This window comes from Cavia porcellus, unplaced genomic scaffold (genome assembly GCF_034190915.1).
Source record: "Cavia porcellus strain 051 isolate PalLab524CR breed Dunkin Hartley unplaced genomic scaffold, mCavPor4.1 scaffold_28, whole genome shotgun sequence".
NCBI classification, from domain to species: domain Eukaryota; kingdom Metazoa; phylum Chordata; class Mammalia; order Rodentia; family Caviidae; genus Cavia; species Cavia porcellus.
In genome coordinates, this window is record NW_026947511.1 from 23,264,295 (window position 1) to 23,287,147 (window position 22,853).

At 42.2% G+C, this 22,853-nt stretch overlaps 1 long non-coding RNA gene across 1 annotated transcript in view; it reads left to right on the forward strand.

Moving 5' to 3' along the window:
- LOC134473836 (uncharacterized) overlaps positions 1-20,302 on the forward strand; it is a 119,356-nt gene extending 99,054 nt beyond the window's left edge. Inside the window, exons 6-8 of the long non-coding RNA XR_010044298.1 lie at positions 16,292-16,412; positions 16,500-16,568; positions 20,169-20,302. This is a non-coding gene — a long non-coding RNA (uncharacterized LOC134473836). The remainder of the gene's footprint in view (positions 1-16,291; positions 16,413-16,499; positions 16,569-20,168) is intronic.
- Positions 20,303-22,853: the final 2,551 nt, after the last annotated feature.

The window sequence follows — 22,853 nt, forward strand, 5'->3', positions numbered from 1 at the left end:
GATTAAACTTATAACCTTGTGCTTACCAGACAAGCACTTGAGCCACTGAGCTAAATTCCTGGCCCTAAAATGGAGTTAATGATATCAACCCAAGTTCTATTCCAGGTTTGAGATGAAGGTTATGTAGATATTGTAAGTACACATATTATTTACTGGAATTCTAGTTCTGATAAAGGATAGGAACATAGTTTTGGTGTTCTGTTTTTCATATTACATTTGGTTTACATTTAGTGACTTCTTTTAGATTACAGGTAATCTCCAGCTATATTAATAAACTAGCAAACAAGTTAGAACCATCTGGAACTGATGTTTATACTTGTGTTTGTAAGTAGGATTATTAAGAGAATCACTTTCTACCTTGACATACTACCAACTCCTCTTTCATATTAACCAGAAGATTAAAACCAAGTAAGTCTCCAAATCTTATTGATTCCGGTTTTATCCGTGTATCTATGCATCTCTATATTTATATCTATCTTATCTATGCTTCAGGTCATCAGAGCTCTGTTCAGTACTAACAGCTAGACACTTGCAATTTCCTTTCTTTTCCAGATCATCCTACTTTTTTAGTGCTTTACCTGATGAAGGTGACTGACCAAAGAAAGAGCAGTAGAGGACAAAAAGAAAAAAGATTCTTTACCAATAACATATCCAACTATTCATTTATTACTTTGTTGTTGTTTGCTTATTTACTCAATTTTAAAATTCAATTTGAATTGCTATATGAAAATATAAAAATAATACATAGTTTTGGGGCATATTCTGTAGTGTTTGCATCAGGTTAAACACATCTATCTCCTCAAACACTTATTTCTTTATGGTACAAACATTTAAAGTCCTTTAGTTTAGCTTTTTTGAAAAACACATTAGTGTAATAGCATTCCTATTATGCAATAGCATACAGAACTTATTTCTATCTAACTATATAACTATAGTTATGCCTTTTGATCAACTTTTTCCATCGCTGTTTCCGTACTCATCTCAGTCCTTGGTAACCATCATTTTACTCTCAACTTCTATGAGACCCACTTTTTGGAATTTGTATACTAATGAGATTATGTGGTGCTTGTCTTTATGTGTCTTGTTTATTTCATTTAACATAATGACCTCTAGTTCTAACTTGTAGCAAATGACAGGATTTCATTTATTTTTAAAGGCTGAATAGTATTTCATTGTATAGTTCCATGCGTGTCTTTGAGAATGCCATTATGTAGCTCAGATTGGCTTTGAACTCTCTATGCAGCCAAGGGTGGCCTTGAGCTCATGGAAAATCTTCTGTCCCAATCTCCTAAGTGCTGGGATTACAGGCATGTGCCACTACACCCAGTCCTATGTGTTAAAGGCCTGATTCCCAGAGTGATACTTTTGGAAAGTGGTAGAACCTTTGAGATGTGGAGTCTTTGGGGGAGGTTGTATGCCATTGAGGGTGTGCCTTTGAAGAATAAAGGGAGGTCCTGGGCCTTTCTTTTTCTCCTGGCTACCAGATAAATGATTTTTATCTCTGCCATATGTTTCTGCCATAATATGCTACCTCATGACAGGTATGAAAGCAACAAGATCAATCAATCCAGGATTGAAATATCTAGAATTATGAATTAGCAAACCTTTCCCTTCATAAGTATATCATTTCAAGTATTTGTTATAATAATGGAGAACTAACTAACACACTGTACATCTTCTAAATTATCAGGCACTAAAGCTATACAGAAAACAGCTTAAAAGGCTGAGATTGCTTACTGGGTGAAAAAATTAAGGCCTAACTAACTACGCAACCTAAATGAGGCTCTAACTAAAGGAAAATGGTAGAAAAATGATAAAGACTCTATGTCTTAAAAATGCTAGATTGAGTGCAAATTTATGTACTTTGCTTACCACAATGGAATTGAAATAGGTATCGAAACAATAAAGTATCTTTAAAAATCTCCAAACTTTGTTAAGTTAACCAGACTTTGAAACCAACTGGTAGAAATTAAGTAAGAAAAACTAGAAAATGTCTTGAACTAAGTAACTAAAGAACAACAAATAAAAATTTGTGAGACATAACCACATTAACAGACAAAACACAGGAGTATGTTAAACTCAGAGCAGGTAGAAATAAAGAATTAACAGAAGAAATGAAAAAACTCACAGTAGGGAAGATTAACAAAACTAAATGTTGATTTTCCAAAACTATTAATAAAAGTGAAAATCTCTAGCAAGACTGATCTTCACAGTTAGCATAGCCAAAGTAAATTCAAATTACCAATATCAGGCATAGAAAAGGAGAATGTGATTGTTGCTCCTCTAGAAAATAAAGGGTACCACGTGGGTGTGGTGATGTGCCCTTGTAAGCCCAACACTTGGGAAGTTGAGGTATGAGAATAATTTGCAAGTTTGAGACCAACCTGTGTTACAAAGTGAGTCCAAGGCTAGCCTGAACTGCACAGTGAAATCATTTTTGACCCTGTTTCAAACAGACAAAAAAAAAAAAAAAGATACTAAAGACTATAACAACTTTTTCAGCAAGAAAATTGCAACTTCATATGGATTTCCTGGTGGATTTGTTAAACATATATAGAAACTATCTCACCATAAAGAGTTCCACAAACTCTTTCAGAACACAGATACAAAGATGACTTCTCCTACTTCATTCATCAGTCCAGCAGTATGCTAAGACCAAAACCTAATAATGAAAGAAAATTCAGACTAATATTCCTCAAAGAGAAAAGAACTTTTAACATTTTAGCAAATAAAATCCATTAAAGCAGTTTATGTAACAACATGACCAATTAGGGTTTGTCCTTGAAATGCAAAGTTGGTTTAACAATTTAAAAAATCAGTTAATTTACCATATTAGGAGAGTAAAAAAAGAAAAGGCACATGATTTCCTTCAAGGATGTGGAAAAAGATGGGCAAAATTTAACACTTTCAAGAAAAAGTCTTCCAACCCAATAGGAACTGGTGGGAATTTCCTTAACCAACAAAGGTTTCAGCCTACAGCATGCTGAGTGCTTTTTCCTTAACAGAAATGGAAAGAATATCCATTGTTTTTACTCCCATCATCCAACATTTTACTGGAAGTCTTAGCAGAAGTAGAAAGTATGGAAATGAAATTAAATACATAGATTTTTTTTTAAAGGAAGAAGTAAAACTGCCATTATTTATACAAAATACGACTTTAAAAATAGAAAATCTTAAGGAATCCACAGAGAAACTGTCAGAAAACAAAAGCAAATTTAGTAGAGTCCATACATCAAAGTCACCATGCATATTTTCTGCACTATAAGCTCTGGAAACTGGCCAAGCAAGCTCTGGGGCCTCTCGCTTTTGTAGGAGGCTGCATGGAAGTTGATGACTCCTACAGGCAGAGGTGAAGCCCCTGGAGAAAGCAATCTCTCAAACCCTGATTTAGGATGGAGTGTGGTGCGTGTGTGTGAATGCGTGCATGTGTAAATTGGTGATGTCTGCAATGGGGGCTAAAAAAAGAGAAGAGTTTGTTTGCTGTAACTTGAACAGACTCTGCAGAGTCCCTTCTTTAGCAAATATGGGCTGCAGTCCTGACTTCCCTGCGCCCCCTTAACCCCCATTATTTGCTCCTCCCTGAAAACTTGCATTCACTCTGGAAGGAAATCAATGCCCACACTCCCTGACTTTGAGGAGGGTCTGACTCTGAGTGACCTGAGGAAAAGGGGTGGACACACAGAGACCATTTCTGAAGGCTCTGTCCTGTGTCAGGCGCTGAGGGACCTCTGCAGTGCTGAACAGCCCAACTTCATGGAGCTCTCTTGGGCCCAAACACCTGTCCCCAAGCGGCAGAAAATCCATAGCACTGTTCGGTTGCAATGATGCCTGGAAGCCTCACACTTAGTGCCTGTGGGGCTGCCAGGGTCAGCAGTGAGGCAACTTCCCTAGGTTCCCTAAGCTGCACCTTGACCCCTGCAAAGATGATCAAACTGCTTTGGTTACGCTACTCAATCTGGTCAGGTCCCTCAGCTCCCCTGTGCCCTTCTTGGGCTCTGCTGGCAGGCTGTTGCACAGGGACCACTTGCTTTCACCTTCCCTGAGAGACAGGGTGCTGGAGCCAGTAGGGTCAATGCTCTGCTCTGGAGCATTCCTGCTGGGTAGAGATGGGCTTCTCTAAAAGAGCAGCCACTTCTGATGCATCCCTTACTTCAGGACCACCTGGAAACAACAGTACACACCCCTGCTCCAAGAGCAAAATGACCCTAACACTGTCAGTTGCCTCTTGAGGTTGGTACCATGGTTCACCCTACATAGACTTGCCTGAAGGAGACTGTAATGGCTTGTGTCTAGATGTCCCCCCAAACCTCATGCAGTCATATGTAGGGCTTTTTGGAGGTGGCTGGTGTTGAAGTGTGCAATGCTGGTGTGAGTGTTACCTACCCTCAGGGCAGGTAGCTTGGATGGAATACAAGGGACAGAAGCAGAGCTGCTGCTGTGATATCCTGCTGCTGCTGCTTGTCTTCTGCTTCATTTTGCCTGTGCTGTGACGCCCATTTGCCACTCTGCTTTAGAGCCAGTCAATTATGGACTGAAACTTCTACAGACTGTGAACCAAAATAAACCTTTCTTTCTTTAACTTTAGCTATTGAATACTTTGTCTCAGCAATGAGAAAAGTAAGGCAGAGGCTGAGACAAGGTCCCTTGAAGGGCACAGGAGTAGGTTTGCCAACTAATGACCAAAGACAGCGGGATCAGATAGAGGGCTGAGAGACAGTAGGTTTGTGCTATGAGCATGTGGCTTCTTAGATGGAGAAATGCCCTGGACCAGGGTCACTTCCTTCCCATGTGTCATTCTAGAGTCTCTGAGGGAGACGTCCATGCAACTGAGCTCCAGGAAAACAACTTAGTAGGGAGTCCTTTCACCAGAGACCATGTCATCACCTGCTGACGGAATTCTGCCTCTTTAGAGGAGTGATTGAGGTGGATCAGGGCTCTCTGACACAGCTTTCTCCTGCTCTCTGCTCTGCAGAGGTTTACTAAGGCTTAATGAAAGCCATTCACCTAGCTCCCTACTTCTCTGATGTTAGAGAAGACAATGCAGAGGGAAAAGCTTTCAGATGCTTGTCAAGAACCCATATCTGCTAATTATAGTTCCTGTCAATGTATATTTTCAGTGGCATCACTGCCACTGGCACTGCCTTAATCACTGCTGGCTGTTGTAGGATTAATACGTTGTCACCTCTTAGCCTCCTTTGTAGTCACTGATGAAGACCTAAGCTTCGAGACAGCTACATGTCAATGGTCCAGCATCATTTTAGAAGGTAAGATGGGAGTCACATCAGATGAAGACATCTTGTCAGTACCAATCTTCCCCTGACAGATTGATCCTGACTTCTAAAACATTACCGGTTACTGACTTGGCTGACCTACCTGCCACGCCCCCAGTCCTTATAATTTACGTTCTCACATTCCAAGGAATGATTGTGACATGAGATATTTCTTTTCTGATTCTCATTTGCTATACATGCATTTTGGGAGTTCTATTTAGTAACAAGAATAGAAGCTTTTCTATTTTATCCCTCAGTTATAGCTACAGCATATTACTGATCCTTCACCCCTGGAGACACCAATCCTTTCCTGATAGCTGTCCTTCTGCAGAATGGAGTCACCTACCGCAATGAACTCTTTGCTTTGTCCTTCAGACGCTTCCTCTAATCACCTTCACCTGTTCTGGACCAGCCCCTCCTTTCTTCTGCAGTCACATCTACCAACATCTACCAACATCTACAGGGCTGGCCTCCCAGCCTGCTAATGGACTTCAGTGTCACTGACATGGACACTGCTTCCTGTTTCCATGCTTTTTCTTGAGATCTTTCCTAGGCTTCAAGCAGAAGTTCTTCTCTTCAGAAGATGAGTTTGTTACTATCAAACTCAGTTCCGTTGTTAAGAAATGAGTGCCAAGTGATTTCTGTTCCTACTGTGGTCATTGCAGCCGAGAGCCATCATGCCAAAGTACATGATGGTGACAGGAACTAAGATTAGCAAATATAGGCTCTTGACAAGCATCTGAAAGCTTTTCTCCCTGCATTGTCTCTCTAACATCAGGGAAGGAGGGAGCTAGGCGAGTGGCTTTCATTAAGCAAATGCCTTAGTGAACCTCTGCAGCAGTAGGGGGCAGGAGAAAGCCGTGTCAGACAACCCTGCTCCACTGTTGCAGCTGAAGTGGCCAAGACCAAGCCTTTCCACTTTATGTTAAAGCACTTGTGGCCCACGTGACCAGGACAGATCTACTATGCTTTTAAGGGTCTTATCTATACCAGCTCTGTGCTTGGGGATGGCTCTATTCATGCTTACAGCACTTGGGTCTCACAGAACCAGAGTGTGCGTGTAGCAGCACTGACACCAGCACTGTACTTGTGCTTTAGGCCTTTGTGTTCTCATTTATAGTGAGAACACATGGGGCGCACTCCTGTCTAAAGCTCAGTGGTAAAGGAGGAGGAGAAGGCACTATATCTTGCTGGCAAACTTCTCCTTATTTATACATGGTCAGTGTACTTGGAGCCTTGTTCAGAGCAAACCTGTTACAAGTGGATGAGCCAGAACTACTGAGGAGAAACAGGTCCTCTCAGGTTTCAGGGTGAGTCCCTTTCCATTTGCCAATGCCCATTGCAATGTGGAGCAGATATTCCCTTGCAATGGTTCCAGGCTCCACTTGCTTACTTACATCACTCCAACTTTTAATCTTCCATTGGGTTAGGAACCACCAGTCAGCCCACATTTAGGGTCTGTAGAGCAGAGTGGTAGGAGCTATTTTCCACAGTATCTATTGCCTTTTCTAGCTTACACATTACTATGACTGCAGTAATTTCTTTTTTTTTCTTTTTTGGTACCAAGGATCAAACTCACAACATTGTCCTGTTAAATCCCCAGCCCCAGCTTCAGCAATTTCTACTCTTATAGTTAGCACCTCTGTAGATTTCATATCCAGGCCTTTGCCTCATGTATTAGTCAAGTTTCCCATTTCTGGGACAAAATACCTGTTATCCATTACTTAAAGAAGGAGAAATTTAGTTTGGGTCCTGATTTTGGGTGATTCAATCCGTGATAGGCTGGCTTCAAAGCAGAACTGACATGGTGAAAGAGAATGACAGGGAGAAGATTCTGTACTCACCTCAGAGCATCTGGGAAGCAGAGAGAGACAAGGAAGGATGGAGGGATAACCACATACCCTACCTGGTGGTGTTCCTAGTGACCTCCCCTCCGACCAGGCCCTACCTCACATCACATTCACCTATGAACTCATCAACAGACCAGTCCTCTGATGGGCACAGTGCCTCTACTATCTAATCATATTCCAAAAGTCCCACCACTAACCTCATGGGACTTTAAGGGGACATTTTATAGCTAAACCATAAAAATTTTGATGAAATTGATGTAGATTCTCTGGCTGCCATCTATGTTCTTCCCAGGATCCATAGACAACTTGTATTTTTAGTGAAATTCCTTGATTCTAGGATCATACCATCCAGAGGTAGCAATTCTTTGGTCTGTTTCCACAAACTTGCTGCATACTTGCTCGGGGACTGAAACACAATTTTCAAATTTCCTTTCACTAAGGAGGTCCTCCCAAGCCACATTTGGAGTATCCATTGGGGTGCAGCCTGGAGCTCTCACCTTTGGCCAAGTCTTTCTCTTTTAGAAACCAGGCAGCCTAAGCCCAAGCTTCCTATTTAACCTTTGCCTTCTCCTAGGTACCCACTGGCAGAATAACCCAGTTTCTTTCTTTCTTTTTTTTAAACTTCTTTTGAGACAGTGTTTGGGTATGTAGTTCAGGCTGGCCTTGAACTCATAATGCAATCCAGGCTGGCCTCGAGCTCCCATTATCCTCCTGCCTCAGTACTGAGAGTATAGGCATAGGCCACTATCCCTGGCTCAATCAACTTTGTTGATCTGGTATCTCTTGTTTTACTTTGGCATTCCTGTCAACATCCAGCCGGCCTTTGGAGGTATCTCCAACCATTTTCCCCATTGGTGCAGTCAATAATACATGCTTTAGAGCCACCACCAGGCTGCCTAGTATTGGGGACAGTAACTCATTATCTGCCAATACCACTTGTATTCCTGGAGTCTGCAGCCCCTGCTAAGAGCAGAAATTTTAGAGGGTGTATGTGCCTGCTTCATGTACCAGCTCTATGTTTGAAACACTCAGCTTTGTTGCAGGACTGAGCAGATGTTTGTTTCTTAAATTGGGGCCATTTAGATCTTAGCACTGGGGTCCTGTGTGCCTGTAGCACTCTGCTTACAATTGAAGAGTCCACTTCTATGAAGACCCAGTCTGTCCTGAGAGACACTTTCCTTGCCTGTAGTCAAATCCAACTGAGTGAAGTCATATCTGTAGGAGTCAGAAGCATTAAGATGAAGCCAGGCCGCAGTTTTGTTCTTATGGCCATATTATCTGGGACCCATAATGCCAGAGCATATATTTGCAGTTTCAGGGGCTGTGCTGGGTAATACTTATCTTTTTACCTTTCTCAGATTGGCTAGAACATGTTGGATGCCTGGGAAGAGTTAATACCATCTCACATCTGGAGATACTTATTTTCATGCCTAGAATCCCAACATTTGGGGCACATCTGACCAGAGTCCAGTCCCATATACTTCTGTCAAACAAACTTCACCTCATCTCTCTTCCTCAGTAAGTTAGAGGCCCCATAACTTGGGGTATGTGTGTGTCAGAGTGTGGAGCAGAAAAGTCAGGAGTCAACACACTAGATTTGAGAAATTCTACCTTAGAGAGTAGAAGAGAGTTTGGTATATGTCATTAACTGAGCCATCTCTGGCTTTTACTGATTTCCTGGCAGACCCAAGGTCTTTCCTGGAACTAGGAGGATGCCCTCTGCTTGTATGCCTCTGCTCTTTGATTCCATCATGAAGGCAGGATTGATTTGTATGAATGTGATGTGTTGGACCTGAATTACCTGAGTGGTCTTCTGCATCCTGCTGAATGGGAAGCAGAAGTAGCTACGCTTTCTGACTTCACAAATTAACTTCTGAAGTCTGAATTTTCAGTGAAAGAATGTCAACCCAGTTAAGCTGAGGTTTGGAGGATAACAGTCAGAGTGATTTGTCCTTGCTTCTTTTCTCTGGGCTTCTTTCCCACTCCTACAATATCCCTGAAGATGGGATCATCCTTGATGTATATTTGGAAGCCACACTTCATTATTTTCATCATTTAAAATGTTTTAATGATGTCTGTATGACTTAGAAAAACTTAGATTAAGGGCAATGTTTATAGCTTATGTTGCTATAACAAAATACCTCTGGCTAGGTAATTTATAAAAACAGAAACTTGTTTGTCACAGTTCTAGGAGCGAGGAAGTCTAAGATCAAGAAACCAGCTCGTTTGGTATCTGATGCAGCTTATTCACAGATGATGCCATCTAGATGTCTTCATGTGGTAGAAAGAATGGAATGGTCAAGAGGAGCTTCAGTAATGACCTGGCAGAAGAGCAAGCCCTTTTATGAATGTCCTAACCCCATCCGTGAGGGCTCCTGACTCATGGCTTGTTCATCTGTTAATAGCCACATCTTAAAGATACCACACTGATGATTCAGCAAACATAAGTGAATTCTGAGGGACACATTCAGATTAAAGCATCCAATTATCCCCTATACATTTCACTTCACACTGATGTACCCAGCATTTGGAAGAATAAAGGACAGGGAAGTTGGCACCTGCTCTGTGGTGATTGAATATATTAAGGTATCACACCTAATAATTGCTATCAGGCTGCTTAAAAAAATCATACAACTTTCTCTTATGAGGAAAATAGATACATTGTATTTAGAAAAATAACCAGTCTACTATGGAAAATGTCAAATGACAAGAATTACAATTTCACTCAGATCTGGTTAGCTTTGGTGTCTTATTGCGTCTCTATTAGGCTTAATTTCTAACAGTGTGACCTTTTCTAAGGTACTCCCCAGCAGGAGAGCCTACTTATGGAAGGGCAGGGTAGGGGAGGGCACAGCATTTCCCTCAGCTCTGTACGTATTTTATTGGACATCTACCCAGTTGTGCCTCTACCATAGACTATATGCTAGCTCTTGTGTTATTTCTTTCTCAGAAGGATATATAATGTAGTGGGAAAGACAGAAGAATAGATCATAAGTTATGAGTAGAAGGGTTGGTGTCAGGGTAATGAGAGCTATTAAGACAGACACAAAACTAAGACTGAGGGGAAGAAATTTTATTTGCATCTGAAAGTAGGAAAAAGAAGCATCTGGGTGGCAAAGAACTATTTCCAAGTCAAACAAATAATATATAGAAAGTCTAGGAAGGAAGTGACATCAAAACCTGCTGGACATTTGGCAGGGAGTCTTGTATGGCTGGCGGGTGAATCTGGGGCTGATATTTGTGTCTTCAGAGTTGGCAGAAACAGATGAAGAACAAACTTATTTAGCATGACAGGACATTTGTCCATTATATGGAAAGCAGGGGAGTCATGAACAGATTGTAAGGAAGCAAGAGGTACATCATATGTAGATTTTGGAACCATCCCTGAAGCTATGCTAGATGTGAAAAGTAAATGGGAGTCAGGGCCAAGGCAAAGAGGCTTACAGGAAACTGAAGTGACCTCAGCAGGGATGAGACAATGAGCTTCTGGAGGGAATGACCTTGGGGATGGCAGGAAGGTCACAGCAGAGATGGGTGATGTATTCAACCTGAGTTAGGGAGGTAACTGCAACAAAAGAAGCCTGTTCTCGCCATCCGGTGGAATAAAACAAAGGGGAATTGAATTATTTTGATAAAAACATAGTAATTTTAATGTTTAACATAGTGTAATGCTCGTAGAAGAGCTAGGTAATATTCATAGAAGGCTGTTTGGTCTTCTGAGACACTATTGACATTAAAACTGTTGAACCACAAACAAGATTAAAAGACAAAAGACAGTCTTTAAACTTCTTGTCAAAACAACATAATTCAGAAAATAAATCAACAAGACAAGATTAAAAAAATTATAAAACATGTCTAGTAAATGATTAGTGTGTACAACATAGGAAGTCTTATAACTCAATAATAAAATGCCAACCTACCCAATAAAATATAGTTAATTATTTGAACAATTGCTTTACCAGGGAGAGTCATACATGTGCAAAGTCAAAAATTGTCAACATCATAAGTCATCAGAAAATGAAAATTAAAATGGTAGTGAGGTACCACTACACACCTCATAGATGGACCAAGTTTGAAAAGACTGATAGCACCAAATGTCAGCGGTCTGTGGAATTCCTGAATTCCCCTAAAATTCAATTGAGAACATAAAATGGTACAAGCTGTGTGAGACAAGATGACACAAATTCTCATGAAAGTAAATACATGCCCATCTAACCTCAACAGTTTCATTCCTGTATTTACCCAAGAGTGAAAACTTATCTACACAACAAGTCTTACACCAGAGTGTTCACAGCAGCTTTATTCATAGCAGGCAAAAATTGGAAATATTTATACCCGCAAGAATGGAAAACAAACTGTGGTGCATTTACACTATTCAATCATCCAAAGGAACAAATCCTGGTAACAGATGACAACACGGGGAATCACAGAAACTTTATGCTGAGTGGCAGCAGCTTGATAGAGATGGTGCATCCCACGTGTTCCCATGAGTGTGAAATGCTAGAGCAGCCAGAACTAACACAAAATGCAAATAAATTCTGTGGGTTAGGCAAGGGGTGGAGAGGCAGGATGGCAGGAAGATGCTCTGAATCCAAATATACCTCTGGGCCTCAGCAGGAAATGGACCAGGCACTGCATGAGGAGGCGACAGGTCAGCCCCTGGCCCACCCCAAGTCCTCAAAGGACTTTGCTTTTCTCCCCATGCTACTTGCCTGCTCCAGGTTTAGTTTAGCACATTGTTTCATGCACTAAACGATCAGTTCAATTCAGCCATGGCAAATGAGTAACAGGAAGAAATGCTGGGTGAGGCTTTGGTCAGTGGGTGTCAGGCAATGCTGAGAGTTACTGGAAACAGCTGCGGCTGTTCTGTGAGGCACAGAGAGAGCACGGGACAAATGCGAAGTTCTGAACCTCTGCCTTTTTCTTTTTCCTTAAAGTAGTATGCATATTGTTATATTTTTGCTTAACTTACTAAAATGGCCAGATATATGAGAAAGTGTTTAAGAAAGGTAGAACATAAAGTGCATTTTGTGGTAGATACGATTCTGAGGCACTTAAGATTCCTCCCTTTGGAGCAGACACTGTCAGGGTTTTGGATTAGTGCTGGTTTGTGGCCTGTTAGGAATTAGGTCACGGCAGGGAATGAGCTGCAGAAAGCTTGTGAAGCTTCATTTGTATTCACCACCACTCCCCATTGCTGTGTTACTGTCTGAGCTCGGCCTCTTGTCAGATCAGGGGCAGCATTCGATTCTCTACTGTGAACTGTTAATGCCAGGTATCTAGGGTGCATGCTTCTTATGAGAATCTAATCTAATAATAATAATAATAGAAATAAAGTGCACAATAAATAACATAAGCCACTTGAATCATCCCAAGATCACCCTCCCCCACAATGTCATGGGAAAGTTGTTCTCCACGGAAACCTTTCTGTTACGGCTTGTGTCTAGGTGTCCCCTCAAAGCTTTATGCAGTTTAGGGGGCTTTTCAGAGGTGCATGGGTCTAGAGTATGTGATGATGGGATTAAGGTGTGTGATTACTAAGTCAGTTTACTGATTTGTTCGGCATAGTTCTGGCTAGGATTAAGGGTGTGAGTGCTACACCCACCCTTGGGAAAGTGGCCTGCATAAAATATAAGGGACAGAGATGGCTCATGTGCTCTTGTCTTCCTTGCTGTGAACTGTTTCTCCTCTGCTATGCCCCTCTGCCATGCCACCTTGTTTTGGGACCTGCTGACTATGGACTGAAACCTCTATGAACTGTAGGCCGAATAAAACTTTCCTCTTTTAACATTGGGTGCTGGGTATTTTGTCTCAGCAATGAGAAAAGTAAGATACTGTCCCTGGTGCCAAAAACAGCTTGGGACTGCTGCTATGTCACTTCTTCCCCTTGAGAGTAGGAAGGAACTGTGAATATGACACATATCTCTCCTGGTGATTATGCTAGCCTTAGGCAAAAGGGAGATTATCCTATAAACCTGGGTGGGCCTGGCCTAATCAGGCAGGTGTTTAAAGGGGAAGGTACAGCAGCAGATGCTCACCTGGTGGAGTGGAAGAACAATCATGATTCAAACTATCTGTGCAGGGAGCCATGTGGCTCAGGCCTGGGGGCACCCTCTGGATCTAAAAGCAGCCTTTAGCTGATATTCAGTCAGAAAACCTGAACTCAGTCTTAAAACTGCTAGGAATAGAATTTGGCCATTAATCTGACTGAGTCTGGGAGGACCCTGGGCTGTAGATGAGACTGAAACCCTGGCTGACACCTTGGTTTCAGTTTTCTGAGACTATGAGCAGGATGGCCAGCTCTGATTGCTTGGCTTTCTGGTCCTGGGGATGGTAAGGTAATAAACATATACTTTAAGTCACTTAATTTGGGGTAATTTGTTGTAAAGCAATTAAAAACCAGTGTATTCACATCTCCATGCCTTAGGTGGGCACTGGGGAATTTCTCAGTTTAGTGAGTGCTTCCACAAAGCAGGAGGCCAGCTGGGAGGATGTTGTGGTGACCAAGCTCTTTGGGAAGGAACCACAGGGACACTAAGATGCAGCCTGGGAGCAGCATTTTCCAGATGAGCCGAGGGGTGGGGCTTTTCAAGGTTCCAGCTGCATATGGGCCAGGTGAAAACTCAAGTTCTCAATACCACAGTGTCTATGTCCTTAGAAGGAAAAAAAAATCTTAATTGAAGATAAAGATTGGGTCTGTCGCTGATGAAAAGGCATTAATCCTAGTTAGATGGGCAATTCATACTTTCATTGTAATGTTTTCCCTGAGGCTTGGTCTCCTATAGCTCTTTTTTTCTTTCAGTACGGGGGATTGAACCCAAAGCGTTTGAACTGAACTACATCTCTAGAACTTTTTAAAATGTTGAGATAGGTTGTCCCTATGTTGTTAAATTTCCTGGGCTGGCCTCAAACTTGTGATCCTCCTGTCTCAGCCTTCCAGAGTTGTGGAATTACAGGTGAGTACCAGCACACCTAGCTGCCCATGACTGAATTCAAGGTGGAGGTAGTGGGGCAACTATGTTGGACGTGACCACCCTAAACCCTGGGGCCCTTTGGGCACACCATGGGATGCTCCTCTTGATTCATAGTGCCTCCAGCACAGGATCTTTCAGAATCAGCTTTCATCTGCCCACCGAGGATGGTGCTAGCTTTGTAGGAGCTCTCACTATCTTGGACAGCCTGAGTGGTTTAGAATAGAGCTTTCAAAGACAAGATCCTTCAGATAGTTTTTTTTTTTTTGTTTTTTTGTTTTTTCTTTTTTTGGTCTTTTGGAGGCAGGGTCTAGCTATATAGTTCAGGCTGTTCTTGAGCTCATTTTGTAGCCCAGGCAGGTCTCAAACTTGCCAGGGTCCTCCTGCCTCAGCCTCCCTAGTGCTGGAAGTACAGGTATGTGCTGCACACCTGGTGGTCCTTCAGATAAGTGAACACAAGTCTCACCTCCTCTTGATGACCTCCCTTCTCTTTATTTAAACTTCTTTCCCTCTTTCAATTTTCCCTCCTCTGAAAAAAAGTTCAAAGCCTCTAGCCTCCTCTTTGATTTAGAACAGAAATTCTATGTCATACAGTTGTGCTCTTTGTAAACCAGTGTAGCCCAATGCTGCCTTCCTTATGTTGATGATTAATAGGGACTTGTGGTTAATTATTAAATTAGCTCACTGAAATATTCTGACAAGCTTTAATGAGCTCTTTTATGCACCTGGAGCTTTGCAAGCATCCAAGGGTATAAAAATAAAGCAGAAAAACTGAACTCTTACCACCATGGCTTAAACTGTAGTTGGAAAAATGGCATGAGGACAATTAATAAAAGCCCGTAGGATCACACAGTAGGACCTAACAGTTTTCAGAAAACTCTTAAGTGCTGTGTAATCTCTACTCTCTGCTGTCTTCTTTTACATGAATGGAAAGATACTTTCTGAAATCTGTAGCTGTCCCTGTGGTCCTCCCGCTCCCCTGCAGAGGAGGCCTCGGTAGGTAGAAGTTCCAGCACCATTTTCTTGTTCACATGCTGGACAGGACCCAAGTTAAAGGAAGCCGCTAGATCTCATATAAGATGATCAGGTTAGAATTCCTCTCTAGGCTGCTGGAAGAATTTTTTCTTAGTTCACTCATTAAGAAAAAATAATCTGCAGAACAACTATCAGAACTCAGGCAGAGAAAATATGTGTGTATGACAATGTATGCTGTGGGCCTGCACAAAATGCACAGCGGGAAGCTTGTAAATGTCAGCGATTTCTTTCTCATAGTTTGGAAGCTGCAAAGTCACAGATCAAGGTATCAACAGACTCTATCTTCTGGTTCAGAGTTGTCTTCTCAGTGTGTCCCCACATGCTTGAAAGGGACAAGGCAGCTCTTTGGGGCCTCTTTCATCAAAGCACTAGAGAACTTGTCCTCAGGGTGCCTCGGCTTCAACACATGGATTTTGGGAGATACACAGGCATCCAGATTATAACAGCATGTTTGAACAACGCACTGTATTTTCACCTTTTTGGAATGTGGACTTTATTGTGATGGGTTTGAGCCCTGACAGACTCTCCTAAATAAGACGGGAAGCGGTTTCACCAGATGCTACCTGCAAAACAAGGGCGTACGTGCAGCAAGCAAAGTCTTCCTGTGAGCACAGCAGCTGGCAGATCTGTGAGCAAGCAGAGAGCTGGCAATTGTGGATTCCACAGGGCCTCTCTGAGCAGAGCTCATCCTTGCTGATGCTCAAGGCTCTGGAGTCTTTCACTAGTGCACCCTCAGAGGGTCTGCCGGGTGAGGTTACCTTGAGAGGCCTGGAGGGAAACCAGGCCACAAGGATTCTCCATTTGTTCCAGAGCCTGTGAGGGGACCAAATGTGCGGCAGTGCTGCTGGTGTGATGGGAAGTGAGGCCATTCCCACTCTCCTTCACCCCTCTGGAGGTGGCGCCTTTGGATTCTGTAGGTAAATGTGTTCTTCTAACTTCTGAAAGAAGATTCTTGCAAATTCTAAAAGCTCCGGGCCCCAGAAATCTCAGCTGCATCCCCTCATTTCTTCCAAGAGCTATAAATGGTACTTTCAAGGTAATTAATATTACTGTGGGGACTTTGGCTGCATGAAAGGAGAGAGAAACAAAGCCAGGTAAGGAGATTCTCTTCAGAGATCCTGAATCCACATCACAAGGTGTCTTGGTTTCTTTTTATCTAATACAGGGGAGGACATAGGACCAGGGAGGAAACTTGAGTCTCCAGGTACCAGACAGAAGATGGTGGAAAGCTTTGCCTATCACCTTTCCCAAATGACGGAGGACCTCGCAGTAAGGAGGTATCTCAGGTAGCTGGCAGGCAGGCATTTTTCTTTCTTGTTTCTGAGAAATATGTTAATCTATTTTTTTAATTATAAAAAATGTACCATTTGCAGGTGTAGTGGTGCCTACCTGTAATCCCAACACTTGGGAGGCTGAGGCAGCAGGATCTTAGTGAATTTGAGGTAAGCTTGGGCTACATAGTGAGTCTCTTTCTCAAAAAAATAAAAAAAAAATGCCATTTGTAGCAAACTGGAAAATAATGAAAAGTAAAAAATTACTAATATTATCATTCAGAAATACAATATGTTAATATTTAGTTGTATTTTCTCCAATTGTCTTTCTCTGTATGTTAATAGTATCATCAATTTATCATCATATTAATAATATATGTTTAATATTGGATACTAATCCTACTAATTTTATGTAATTTATTTTAAAAAGTCATTGTGTTGGTTGCTAACAAGCTTGTACTATAATCTATTTAACAAGTACCCAATATTAAGCATTTATGTCTCTTATTGCAGTTTTCATTATAATTATGTTGCATTGAATATTCTTGTGCATGAAGTATTTTCATGCATTTAATACTATACTGCATTTTAAATCTCTTTCTAATTAAATTGTTTATCATGAGGATCATGGCAGCCTAGGATTTAACACAATGATTGTCAACTTTGCCTACTTAATGAGTTTATTTTAAATATATACTCCTGGCCCAAACTCAGATGTTTTGAATTTAAATTTTCAGGAATGAAATCTAGGAATGGGAATGTGTGTTTTTAGCCATTGTCCCTAGGGCAGTCACATAACCAGATAGGTATGGGAAGTGTTCACTCTAGCTCCTCAAGGTTATTCCAGAGTCTACACAACACCTGTGCTGAAGCTTAAGGGCATATGTTTTGGGTTTTTTATTGTAGCATCTCACTTTCAGATACTACACTGCCTTGCCAGCAATGTGCATCAAACCATACTACTCATTTTGTGGTGTTAAAGAGCACCCATTTCGTTCTGTTCATGAATTCTGTGCATCAGGAATTTGGTGGAGGCATGCCTGGGTGGTTTTTTGTTCCTCCTGTAATACACTGATGCACTCATCTGGCTAAAGGGCTGGTCTGGGAGATCTCAGCAGACTTCATCCATAAACCTAGTGACTTACTTGAGGATGAAGTAGGAGTATTAAATGAAGAGCCTTTACGTGGCTTCTCCAGCACGATACTCTCAGTGAGGCTGGACTTTCAACTTGGCAATTAGCTTGAGTGCCATCAGAGTGGGAATCTGGAAAATGCAGGTTGTAAAATACCCTATCATAACACTGACAGAACTTTTATGACCTTGAGTTGGAAGTCACATAGCATCCCTTACACCTCTCTGCAATTGTTTAAGCAGTTTTCATCCCACCTAGACTAGCATGAGAGGGGAGACAGCCCAACTCTCTATGGGAAAAGTGTCAAAGAAATAAGTGGTATTTAGAAAGAAAACTATTCCCATAGTACAGAGCTGAATTATTCAACAAGGTATCTAGTTATGCGTAGATATTTAAATTTAAAATAATACAAGGAAATAAAATGAAAAAATTCAGATCGTCAGGCTTAGTAATCATATTTCAAGAGTCCAGGAGTCCCATGTGGCTAAGTGGTACCATATTGGACAGCAAAACTATAGGGTATTTCCATTATTGTAGAAAACTCTATTGGATGACTCTAGTGTAAAAAGATTGTTCCATCCATTAAGAATGAATGAGCTTTCTACTTAGATGGTAGATTTTAAGAATAGTATCTCATTAAAAGTAACCAGAAAGTCTTGACTGGGGTAGTCTGGGGCAGGAGATAAATATGATAAAACTGAAAGACTGAGCCAGGGATTTAGCTCAGTGGCATAAGCACCTGCCTGGCAAGTATGAGGTTGTGAGTTCAATCCCTGGTACCAAACAAAACAAAACAAAACAAAACAAAACAAAACAAACAGACAAACAAACAAAACCAAAAAAGAAACTCCTGAAAGACCTTTTTAAAATGAACCTTTCATTGTATTTGTGTCACGGGCAAAGATACTTGAAGATACCCTTCCACATAAGAGAATGTAGAGCATCAAAATATTAATAATTACAGCATATTAACAATTTACCCAATTTAACTGTGATAGCTTGGACCCTGGAATAAAATCCAAGGAAGCAAGAAATTAAAATTTAGGGAGCAAAGGCTTTATTTCCAGGCCTGGTGACTCAGTCTCCTCAGGATTGACCCAAAGACTGCATGCCTCACAGCTGGGGGATTAGGCTTTTAAAGCTGAAAACCACAGGAATGTTGTAATCGTGGACACAGATAGGTAGCATATGGGCTTTACAGAACTTCCCGTAATTTCCTTGAAGTTAAGCATTTCTTAAAGAACAGTACATTTTATTACAGATAGCCAGATGATGGGTAGGGGAGGGAGTTACAGGAAACTGAAACCTAAGGCTTTTACAGCTTTCTTAGGAAATAGAAACTTAACCAAGAAAGATAGGAAGGGGGGGGGGGAGCTGAGCAGCACATACAGAACAGGAATGAGGCGCAATGGTTAGAATTAGGCTATAACATTCCCCTCTGATGTTGTGACTGAGGCCAAATCTTTGGCCTGATTACTTAAGGATTTTGGGGGATGAGCTCCCAGACGTGCTGGTGTAACATCATCAGCTTTATGCCTTGAATTTGTTGTCTGACATATGCAGTTATTCTGTTGAGTATACAAGGACCTACTGTGACCAAGAGCAGTACTCCTAACAATGGCCCAAGCAAGGGCAGGAGATAGGGCAGGATTCCATTCCAGACACTCCATAAAGGGTTTTTAAATAGCTCTCTCCTCCTCTTAACTAGGTCTTCCTGTAGTCTCTTGATTTTATCTCGGACGATGCTGGACTTATTTACATAAAAGCAGCATCATTTCTGCAATGCCACACAGATCCCTCCTTATTCTGCCATTAGGAGGTCTAGTCCCCTTCTGTTTTAGAGAACTACTTCAACCAATGAGTCTATTTGGTCTTGAGTGACCTGAATGGTACTAGATAATGCCTGTATATCACTAACTATCTGGTTGGAAAGTTGGACAGAAACCTCTACTCCTGCTGCCCCCATACCTAAGGCTCCTGATATTCCTAAGCCTACCAATAAAGGCATAAATTGAACTGCCCTCTTTGATCGGTCTGTGATGTAATCTAAACTAGGAATGGGGACAGGCTCATCCCCGGGTAGGATCTCTATATCAGGCAATAGGACAGCTGTTAACCATATCCCTGTCCAGTTAGTTGGAAGCAAAGTATAGGCCATATTTCCTCCACAAACAAATACTTGCCCTTCAGCGGGATAAAGGGAGGTAGTCTGGTTAACTATGGAACTACAATTAGTAAATGCAATGAACCCCATGTCAATGTTGGAGGTATTGTTATGAAAACCTCCTTGGAGACAGAGAGAGTCCTTGAAACCTACTGGTTGTACTCTAAAGGGGGGACCAGCACTACAATTTAAGTAATCTTTTTCCTCCAGCATAGTCAGAGAAACATTGATGGGGAGTGCAAGGGGCATGGGGGAGCCCTGTGCCCTGCATAATCAGCAATCTTCAGCCTAAGTTGGGTTGGAAGCACTTAAGTCTTTATGAGTGGCCTTTAGAATATCAGAAGTTTGAGCATCCAGATCAACTCCCCGTGATTTAGGCAGCATCAAGGGGTGGTAATGTATCTGGGGAAATATTATTTTTATTAGCTGCTTGACTCGTTCTTCAACCATGAGTTTTCTGATCTTATCTTGCAGGCTGCACCCATCAGACACATGTATAGGGGCCACCCTGCTCCAGCACACTGATTTACCAACCGTGCTGAGACACGAAACTTTGAAACTTTGAAATTCCTATTACTGTCAGATTGGTGGACCAATCACCTCCAACACTTCCAGCCCATGTCCTCATAAGCTCAGCAGTGAAGTAAGTTTTGCTATCTATGCCTATACATTCTTGTACAGAGTCATAACAGGAGGAATGCATTTCTAAATAATGAGAACAATTCTGAGGGCATGGTCCTGACTGGCTGCCTGTATTAGGTAACATACACATTCACCTTTGAGTCAAACCCCCTGTAACTGAGGGTATAGCAACAAGGAATGTTAACTTGTCCCCACAATCTGTCTGAAGACTGTATGTGTACAATTTATCATTTGTGTGGGAAGGATCTCGATCCTTGTTTCCTACTGTATGTATAATTCCCCCCCAGTTGGTGTCTTTACGTTTAGTAATATAGCCCCTTCCACAATCACAGGGGCTCTTATACAAAGATCTTAACAATTGTTCTTTGCTTACAGGGGAACCAAAGCCACCATGCAAGGTCAGCATCAATGTTATTAAAATCAAAGCAAGCAAGCTAAAGCAGTTCATGATTGGCATAATCTAACTATGTTTAGTCAATTTAACTTCAAAGGGTTACCAGTCTGCGTACAGTCCATTGAGAACATTCCTCACTGCCTGTTGCTTCCAGTGGCTTGATGTGGGTATGGTGAATCCACACAGTCTTTCCTGCTACCTTGACGGCGGTGAGAGTGCTGAGCACCGCGGTGAAAGGTCCTTCCCAGGGGGGGTTTAAGGGAGTCGCGGTGGTGACATTGCACCAAGACTCGACTCCGTGGCTCTATCGGTGCTTTGAGTGGCATCTCTGAAGGCAGATCTGGGTGTTTTTGTCTAAACAGCTGATGGATTGAAGTCAGCATGGGTTGGAGAGTCTGCAGGGACTTAATACGATCTTCATTAGTTATTTCAGCTAATTTATCTTCTGACAATCTTGGGACCAATGGTGGGAGCCTCCCAAACATAGCTTCAAAGGGGGGAAATTCCAGGAATATATGGAGTACATCTAGCCCTTAACAGTGCAAAGGGAAGAAGGCTCACCCAGTTATCGCCAGTTTCCAAGGACAATTTAGTTAAAGTATCCTTGATAGTCTGGTTCATGTCCTCTACTTGCCCTGAACTTTGTGGTCGATAGGCACAGTGAAGTTTCCAATCAATTCTTAATGCCTGAGCTAACTTTTGGGTAACTTGGGCTATGAAAGCCATGCCATTATCGGGCCCCATTGATAACAACTTTCTGACTACTACTAAGGCTGACTCAGACTTAGTAGGGAAAGCATCTACCCAGCCAGTGAAGGTGTCTACCATTACCAAGAGATAGCAATGTCCCTGTAAACCAGGCTTTACCATGTCTGTAAAGTCTACTTCCCAGTGTTTTCCTGGAGTCCCTCAATGTCGGGTGGTCTCCAGCGGAGAGTTCTTAGTCGGGTTGACTAACAAGCATTGTGAGCACCTGGAGCTCAAAGAGGTGGTCAGTTTGGAAGGTTTTGGAATAAAAAACCAAGTTCTGAACAATTCAGCAGGTTTAGTTCCCCCTAAATGGGTGGCCTGATGAGCTTGGTGTAGCAGCTCTTGCCCTAGTGCCTCTGGAAATAGTAGCCGCTTATCAGGCAACTGGTACCAGCCCTCTGGGGTGGGGGACTTCTCTCCAAGTTGAGATGCTAACTATAAATCTTTCTTTGTGTAGACTGGTTTTGACAGGGTTGGAGGAATTAGCATCAGAGCAGTTACTTCCTCGGTGGGCCCCTCTGATGTGGTTGCTATTTTTCGAGCGGCTTGATCTGCCAAATTGTTTCTTATGGTGACAGGGTCATCTCCTGTTTGGTGTGCTTTGCAATGAATAATAGCAACCCGCTGAAGTAGCCAGACAGCTGCCAGCAAGTCCAGGATTTGTGGAGCATTTCTAATCTTAGTCCTGGCTGAGGTCAAGAGACCTTGTTCTTGATAGATGGCCCCATGCACATGTACAGTAGCAAAAGCATATCTACTGTCAGTATAGATGTTTGCCTTCTTTCCCATAGCTATCTTTAATGCCTCAGTCAGGGCAATGAGCTCTGCCTTTTGGGCAGAGGTGCCAGGCTCTAACAGCTTAACCCAGAATACCTCCTTTTCGGTGGTCACTGCTGCACCAGCCACTTGCTTGCCATTCTGGATGAAGCTGCTTCCATCAGTGAAATAGTTGTCGGCATCTCCCAAAGGCTGATCAGTGAGATCAGCCCATAGGCTCTGCTGTAGCTCAAGGATGTCAGCACACTCATGGAGAGGTGTCCTTTGAGTCTCCATGTTGTCATCAGGCATAAGGGTGGCTGGATTTAAAGCTGAGGAAGTCTTGAAAACCACTGATTCTGGGTCTAGGAGCAGGGCCTGATAGTGTAGAATTCTGGCATTCGAGAGCCATTTTTTGGGAGGGGTTTTAATAAGAGTCTCTAAACTGTGGGAGGTCACCACAGAAATCCTTTGTCCAAAAGTGAGTTTCTTAGCCTCTTTGAGTAACATCGCCACAGCGGCTAGGATTTTTAGGCGTGGGGGTCACCCTCCTGCTACTGGATCGAATCTTTTAGAGAGGTAGGCTATAGGCCTCTTCCAAGGGCCAATGTCTTGAG